Source organism: Oncorhynchus nerka, linkage group LG9b, assembly GCF_034236695.1.
Source record: "Oncorhynchus nerka isolate Pitt River linkage group LG9b, Oner_Uvic_2.0, whole genome shotgun sequence".
Taxonomy (NCBI): Eukaryota; Metazoa; Chordata; class Actinopteri; order Salmoniformes; family Salmonidae; genus Oncorhynchus; species Oncorhynchus nerka.
In genome coordinates, this window is record NC_088424.1 from 32,999,492 (window position 1) to 33,007,915 (window position 8,424).

Sequence of the window (8,424 nt, forward strand, 5' to 3'; positions counted from 1 at the left end):
CAAATCATGGTGCTGTTTTTATTTTTCAGGGACGCAAAAGTTTACTAGTATTTAGAACAATAATAATGATATTCATTTTTATAATTATAATAATTATAACTACTGTATTTAAAGTATTTGAATAAGATTGTGTCTGTTTTTTTCACATTAATCCTTTAAATAAAATGTTTTTTAAAAATGCATAGTAATATGTACTCTTTATTTTTGTTTCAGCACTAATTGGTCAGTCACAGACATACACAGGAATATACACTCAGAGACACTCCTTAACAAATGACTTCGTAAACAACTTACGCAAGTAAAATCCTAACTGAAGCTCAATATCACCCTGGTATTGTAATCATTCACCCTTACTGCTTACCTACTCTCCATATTACTCCACCTTACGATTGTACGGCAACTGGTCCCATACTCACTCTTGCTTTACCTCCAGGGTTATTGCTCCCCAAAAGCTCCACTCTCTTACTGGTGCTTGGCAACTGGCAGGCCTGAAACTGGGTCGGAAATGTGTGTGTGTGTGTGTGTGTGTGTGTGTTATATGAGCCAATAGAGCAAGCAATCAAATCATGAAGCAACTGGCAAAGGCGTCTCCTAACAGCTAATGAGCCTTTGACAAAAAAACTGATTTGTGCATGAGAGAGAGAGGAAACACTTTAGTTAACATATTCAATGTTATGATTAAAGCATGACGTTTGGGCAATTACGTTGATGAGGTAGGTAGTGTATTTTCCTATTGTGTTAAAATGATTTAGGTCGACCAGCCTTTCCATCTGCTGGAGACAGTGTGTTGTGGAGTTGAGTTTTGAACTGGGGAGAGAGTAATGAGGCTCACTTGGTTGGGATGGGAAGGGAGAGGGAGTGTTGAATCACATTTGGAAGCCAGAGATGGAGAAGAATTCCATTAACAACATCTGGAATTCCAACTGCATCTGAACTGCCAGACACACAGCAAGCCAACAGGATGGCGGTTGGAGGGGGTATTTCCATTGTGTGCTGAGTATATCACTGTAAATGCACAGTACATGTTTTATGTGTGCGAGTCTACCTCCATGCCTTGTGAACTTGTCAGACGTGTGTTTGTGGGGATTTGTGTGTGTGTGTGTGTGTGTGTGTGTGTGTGTGTGTGTGTGTGTGTGTGTGTGTGTGTGTGTGTGTGTGTGTGTGTGTGCACGTACTCTTTTCCCAGCTGATTCTTCAGTATGAAAAACAACCTCAGCATATTCCTCCCCACAAATCCCTTTCTATCTCTCTCCCTCCCTCTCCTTCTTCCCCTCTCTCTGTCCTCTCCCTCTGTGTAATTGGAAACAGTTTCTTCCCTTTTGCCTAAATTACTAACTTTTTTCACAAGCCCTAACAAAGACCACTCCGCTCAATAACCTCCTCCTTTCCCAGCCCCTCTTTCATCATCCAGCTCTCATTTCTTTTTCCAAATAGATGAACAGAAGAAAACCCACTATTTTCTTAATCTCGCTCTCTTATCCATCCATCTCTCTTCCCCTCTCTATGGGGCCTACATTTTTTTCAGTCCAACACCTAGCTACATTATATGCACCCCAGACAATGTCCCTGCTCTCTCTTTCTTTTGCTTTCCCTATTTTTCCCCAGTCTCTCTATCTCTCCAAGAGAGACTTCCTGGGGCTGTTTTAGTTGCAGTGCCGCAGACCTGCTAATGAATGGGCCTTGGTGATGAGGAAGTCACCGTCTGTCTGCCACAGAATGACATCACTGTCTGGCCAGGCAACCCATGATGAATAGGACCTAGAATCTTTGCTGACCACATGACTTGAAGAGGCAAAACTCTGGCCCCAAGGCTATAAGCACGAACTAAAGTTGTTTTGGTCAGGTCAATTGGTCAGGAAGAACAGGGTGGTCTCATAGACGAGACGTAACATAGTAAATGAAAATCCGGGACACTCAAATTCGTATGATATGTTATGTTTGGTAAGGTTACATAAGACAGAAGATTACTTAAGGCAAAAACAAAAAGAGGGTGGTTGGTTGGGGGGTTGGGGGGGGCGTATAACACAAATGTCTAGCAACCCAAAGGTTGCACGCTCTAATCTCGTCATTGACAACTTTAGCACTTTGTGACATCTGCTGATGTAAAAAGGGCTTTATAAATACATTTGATTGATTGATTTTAGCTAATTAGCAACTTTGCAACTACTTAGCTAACCCTTCCCCTAACCCTTTAACCTAACTCCTAACCATAACTTTAAACCTAACCTTAACCCCTAGTCTAGCTAACGTTAGCCACCTAGCTAACGTTAGCCACAACAAATGATCATTTGTAACATACTGTTTCATACAAATTGTATCAAAAAATATCAAACAAAATGTAATTCATAACATATCATGCAAATGGATAGACATCTACAAATTAATACATACCTTACCAAACATAAAATGTAATAATTTGAGTGTCCCGGATTTTCCTTTACTATGTTATGTTTATCCCTGAGTCCAGATTGAAAATTGAAGGTCCTACTCATGACCATTGCTGTAAAACAGTGGCGGTCAGTGACGTTTAATTCGTATGTCATTCATATTCCATTCACCCAGCTCAATGTAACATCGATAGGTTTAGGCTACTACATGATACTCAAATTTTCCCTACACCCATCATGAGGTTGCTACATCCTATCCTATGAATGAAAGTATACAACGTAGGTGCACAGGTCCAGAGGAAAATTAGGTGAAAGATAATGACACATTCAATACTGCCTTGCACTCTCTTGCCTGCATCTAGCTGATCTAGAGTGTAATCATTAGTCTAACAGTTGCAAACAAGAGTTTCTATTGGACAAATTCAGGTGTGTTTATCCCCGTTTCGTTATGTTTGCTTCTGTTTAAGAAATGTTTTTTGGCGGAATGAATACACCCCAGATCATACGCAAGCACAGTTCACTTTCATAGCAGCCACATACAAACAGCATGATCATTTGCTCATTGAATAAATTCCTTCTCGAATCTACGTGCTCTCCTCCTCATTCAACTTTTCCCTTTGCTAGTGGACTTCAGTGCACAACACATCAGCTGTCTGTGACCAGGCCAAAAAAAACTTTCTAAGCCAAACCTTTATATCATAACCACTAACCTCTACACACAGCCTACATCATTGTCACCATAATAGCTAATAATCAACATAGCTACTAGAACTCATGCATTAGTAAACCTGCTACAATCATGCAGTACAGTGTACAGTCAGCAAGCAGTTTAGCATTTACACCGGTGGGCTCCGGTGGCAATAAATTAATTAGGGCTGACCCCATTTAGTTGACTGGTCGATTGTTTGGTCGAAAGGCTGTTGGTCAACCGATAGTTCTTTCATCGAGCAGTAGCAAAAATATATATATATAATATTTAAAAAATAGATAGTGGTTGCTGTCCGTGGGTCAGACACACATCAGTGCGCTGTGGAATTGACACCTTTTCCTAGATCATGTTGCTATGTGCACGATAGCAAAGTTAACCAGCATATTGGTGTTGAGAACAATGCGGCGGAGGCTGCAGCAGAACGAGTAGATGAGAAAACAGCCCAAGCCTTAGGAGAGAGGATACCCCCACTTAGGTCTATAATCAATAGTCTAACTTGAAGTGTGCCTGGCTTTATAAATCATCAATATATCTACAGAAATAAGACAAATCCTGCTTGGGTTGCATATTTGAGTTTTTGTTTAATAGTCTACTGATTCTGTGAGCACCAAGCCGGCAACAAAATGTCAAGTAAACAATTTGACAAATTCTCCTGTTTTTAAGCTTTGCTTTGCTGTAATAAAGGCTTTACACTTATTTTTTGTTAGAACAGCCTCTCTGGTATTATTTATAATGTATTTAGTGTTGTTTACACTGTTACAAATTGTCAGAAAAATTATATTTAGAATGATAATAATAATAATATATTGTAATTTATACAACACTTGTTTGGCACACATCATATGCATGCAGCACTTGCTCCTTACCTTATTTTTCTTGATCTCCAATTTTTTCCACAACTAGTCAAATGTATTACACACATCTGACTTTCCTTTTACCTCCTGAGCAACCAGTAAACATTCCCAAGTTTCAAGTTGGTCACACACACATATTTAGCAGGTGTAGCAAAATGCTTGTGTTCCTAGCTCCAACAGTGCAGTAATATCTAACAATTCACAACAATACACACAAATCTAAAAGTAAAAGAATAGAATTAAGAAATATATAAATATTAGGACAAGCAATGTCGTCGTGGCAATGACTAAAATACAGTAGAATAGAATACCGTATATTCACATGAAATGAGTAAAGCAGTATGTACATTTTATTTAAGTGATTAGTGTTCCATTATTAAAGTGACCAGTGGTTCCATGTCTATGTACATAGGGCAGCAGCCTGTAATGTGTAGGGTTTAGTAACAGTCTTGGTGGCTTTGAGATAGAAGCTCTTTTTCAGTCTCTTGGTCCCAGCTTTGATGCACCTGTATTGACCTTGCCTTCTGGATGGTAGCGGTGCGAACAGGCCGTGGCTCATGTGGTTGATATCCTTGAGGATCTTTTTAGCCTTCCTGTGACATCGGGTGCTTTAGGTGTCCTGGAGGGCAGGCAGTGTGTTACTGGTGATGCGTTGGGCAGACCACTCCACCCTCTGGATAGCGTTGTGGTTGCAGTTGTCATACCAGGCGGTGATACAGCCCGACAGGACTCAATTGACTCAATTGTGCATCTGTAAAAGTTTGTGAGGGTCTTAGGGGCCAAGCCAAATTTCTTCAGCCTCTTGAGTTTGAAGAGGCGCTGTTGCACCTTCTTCACCACACTGCTTGTGTGGGTGGACCATTTCAGATTTTCAGTGATGTGTATGCCGAGGAACTTGAAGCTTTCCACCTTCTTCACTGCTGTCCCGTCGATATGCATAGGGGCATGCTCCCTCTGCTGTTTCTTGAAGTCAACGATCAGCTCCTTAGTTTTCTTAACATTAAGCTGTCTCGTCATTGTTGGTAATCAGGCCTACTACTGCTGTGTCGTCTGCAAACTTGATGATTGTGTTGGAAGCCTGCATTGCCATGCGTTGCCATGCAGTCATGGATGAACAGGGAGTACAGGAGGTGAAGGTGTTGTTTCCTACCTTCACCACCTGGGGGCGGCCCATCAGGTAGTCCAGGACCCAGTTGCACAGGGCGGGGTTCAGACCCAGTCTGAGGTTAATGATGACCTTGGAGTGTACTATGGTGTTGAAGGCTGTGGTATAGTCAATGAACAGCATTCCTACATAGATATTCCTCTTGTCCAGATGGGATAGGGCAGTGTGCAGTGTGATGCCAATTGCATCGGCTGTGGATATATTGGGGCGGTATGCAAATTGAAGTGAGTCTAGGGTGTTAGGTAAAGTGGAGGTGATATGATTTTGGTCTCCCAAGTGGTGCAGCTGTCTAAGGCACTGCATCTCAGTGCTTGAGGCATCACTACAGACATCCTGGTTTGCATCCAGGCTGTATCACAACCGCCCGTGATTGGGAGTCCCATAGGGTGGAAAACAATTGGCCCAGCATCGTCCGGGTTTGGCCGGAATAGGAATTTGTTCTTAACTGACTTTGCTAGTTAAATAAAAAAAATCCTTAACTAGCCTCTAAAGGCACTTCATGATGACAGACGTGAGTGCTGCAGGGCGATAGTCATTGAGTTCGTGGACATCTTGAAGCAAGTGGGGACAGCAGACTGGGATAGGAAGAGATTGAATATGTCCGTAAACACTCCAGCCAGCAGGTCTGCGCATGCTCTGAGGACAGGGCTTGGGATGCCGTCTGGGCCGGCAGCCTTGCGAGGGTTAACAAGCTTAAATGTCTTACTCACGGCCATGGAGAACGAGAGCCCACAGTCCTTGGGAGCGGAATCCTGGATTCATTCTCTGATCCTTTGATTGGGTGGACAACATGTCCGAGCTCTGATAGGTTAGAGGACGTCATCTAGAAGTTGTAATAATTACTGTGTAAGTCTATAGAAGGGGGGTGAGAACCATGAGCATCTGAGGTTTTCAAATTAAGTCAAATCAAATTGTATTTATCACATGCGCCCGAATACAACATTACCGTGAAATGCTTACTTACAAGCCCTTAACCAACAATGAGTTTTAAGAAAAACAAGAGGTAAGAAAAATATATACTGATAAACTAAAGTAAAAAATAAACGAGCAACAATAAAATAACAATAACTAGGCTATATTCAGGGGGTACCCGTACTGAGTCAATGTGCGGGGGTACAGGTTAGTCGAGGTAATTGGGTTACTATGTACATGTGGGTAGGGGTAAAGTGACTATGCATAGATAATAGATGATAAACAGTGAGTATCAGCAGCGTAAAAAAAGGGGGTTCAATGTAAATAGTCCGCGTGGCCATTTGATTAGCTGATCAGCAGTCTTATGGCTTGGGGGTAGAAGCTGTTAAGAAGCCTTTTGGACTTGGCACTCTGGTACCACTTCCTGTGCAGTAGCAGAGAGAACAGTCTATGACTAGGGTGGCTGGAGTCTTTGGCCTTCTACTGACACCGCTTGTTATAGAGGTCACGGATGTCAAGAAGCTTGGCCCCAGGGATGTACTGGGCCTTACGCACTACCCTCTGTAGTGCCTTGGGGTCAGAGGCTGAGCAGTTGCCATACCAGGCGATGATGCAACCAGTCAGGATGCTCTCAATGGTGCAGCTGTATAATTTTTTGAGGATCTGAGGACCCATGCCAAATATCTTTTCAGTCTCCTGAGGGGGAATAGTCGTTGTCGTGCTTCACAACTGTCTTGGTGTCATTGGAACATGATAGTTTGTTGGTGATGTGAAGGAACTTGAAGGTCTCAACCTGCTCCACCATAGCCCCGTTGATGAGAATAGGGTCCTGTTCACGTTGAGGGAGAAGTTGTTGTCCTTGGACCACACTTCTAGGTCTCTGACCTCCTCCCTATAGATTGTCTTATTGTTGTTGGTGATTAGGCCTACCACCGTTGTGTCATCGACAAACTTAATGATGGCGTTGGAGTCGTGCTTGGCCACGCAGTCGTGGGTGAACAGGGAGTGCAGGAGGGAACCAAGCACACTATGGTGGTCTGCTTGAAACATGTAGGTATTACAGACTCGGCCAGGGACAGGTTGAAAATGTCAGTGAAGACACTTGCCAGTTGATCAGCGCATGCTCAGAGTACACGCCCTGGTAATAACACAAATTGAATTTACTGTACTTGTGCAGTTTTCCCCAAACCTCTCCTCCAGTAATCCCAATCATTGCATGTATTCAGTGTATTCCAGTACCCACACAGGGTAAAGGCCTGGTGTAGCGAGTGAATATTTAGACTACACATGACTTCATTTTCAAACAGCCATGCCACATCCTGCACAAGCTCTAAATACACAAAAACACATTATCTATACATTATCTATACATTATCTATACTCAACACCACACATGTTCATTCAAATAGGCACACTGACACAAATACGCCTGTATACAGAAACAAAGACACCTACACTTGTTTGTATGGTATTTGCTCTGTGTGCATATTTGTGGTGTGTTGCTGGAGTCAATGGAAAATAGGGTGGAAAGAAAGATGGTATGTCTAATATTCACAGTCTTCTATTACATATTCTATTAGTTTCACTGGAAAGACAATTCCCTCACTTATAGGTCTATAGTGTGTGTGTGTGTGTGTGTGTGTGTGTGTGTGTGTGTGTGTGTTAAACTATCCTTGTGGGTACCAGAAGTCTTCACACGGATAGTAAAACAAGGAAAATACGGCCAAGTGGAGACAACAAATGTGTGTGTATGTGGCTTGTATTACTATCCTTGAGGGTACCGGAAATCCTGTACAAAATTCTCCCTTGTGGGGGAAAAGGCTATTTTAGGCTTAGGGTTTAGGGTTAGAATTAGGGTTACGGGTTAGGAGTTAAGGGGTTAGGTTTAGGGGTTAAGGTTTAGGTGTTAGGGAAAACAGAATTTTGAATGGAAATCAATTTTAGGTCCCCACAAGGATAGAAAAACAAACGTGTGTGTGTGTGTGACTGCATGTGTGTGTTCTTGCAGATGTGCTAATATTCCTCTTTTTCTCCAATTCAATAACTTCATATCTCCTTACCAACTGTTTAATTTCTAATCATTTTTCTGTTTTCCTTTGTGGTACAGTATGTCTCTCTCCCACCAGTGATGAATCTGCACACAAACCTGCATTAATGTGCTATGCTATGTGCTATGCTATGTAAGTTATACCGTCTGTCTGCACTTTGACTATGGTGTGGTGTTAGTTATTTCTAGTCAAACAAGGTATCGTGTGAAAATAATACAGGGAGTAGGAAGTTGAACTCTCTTCTCATATAACACCGTTTCTCAAACTATGCAAGAAGAGACTTCCCAGCAAGAGCTGCTGAATCAGACTCTCCCTCCTTCCCTCCTCTCCCAAACCCCAGCCACCCACG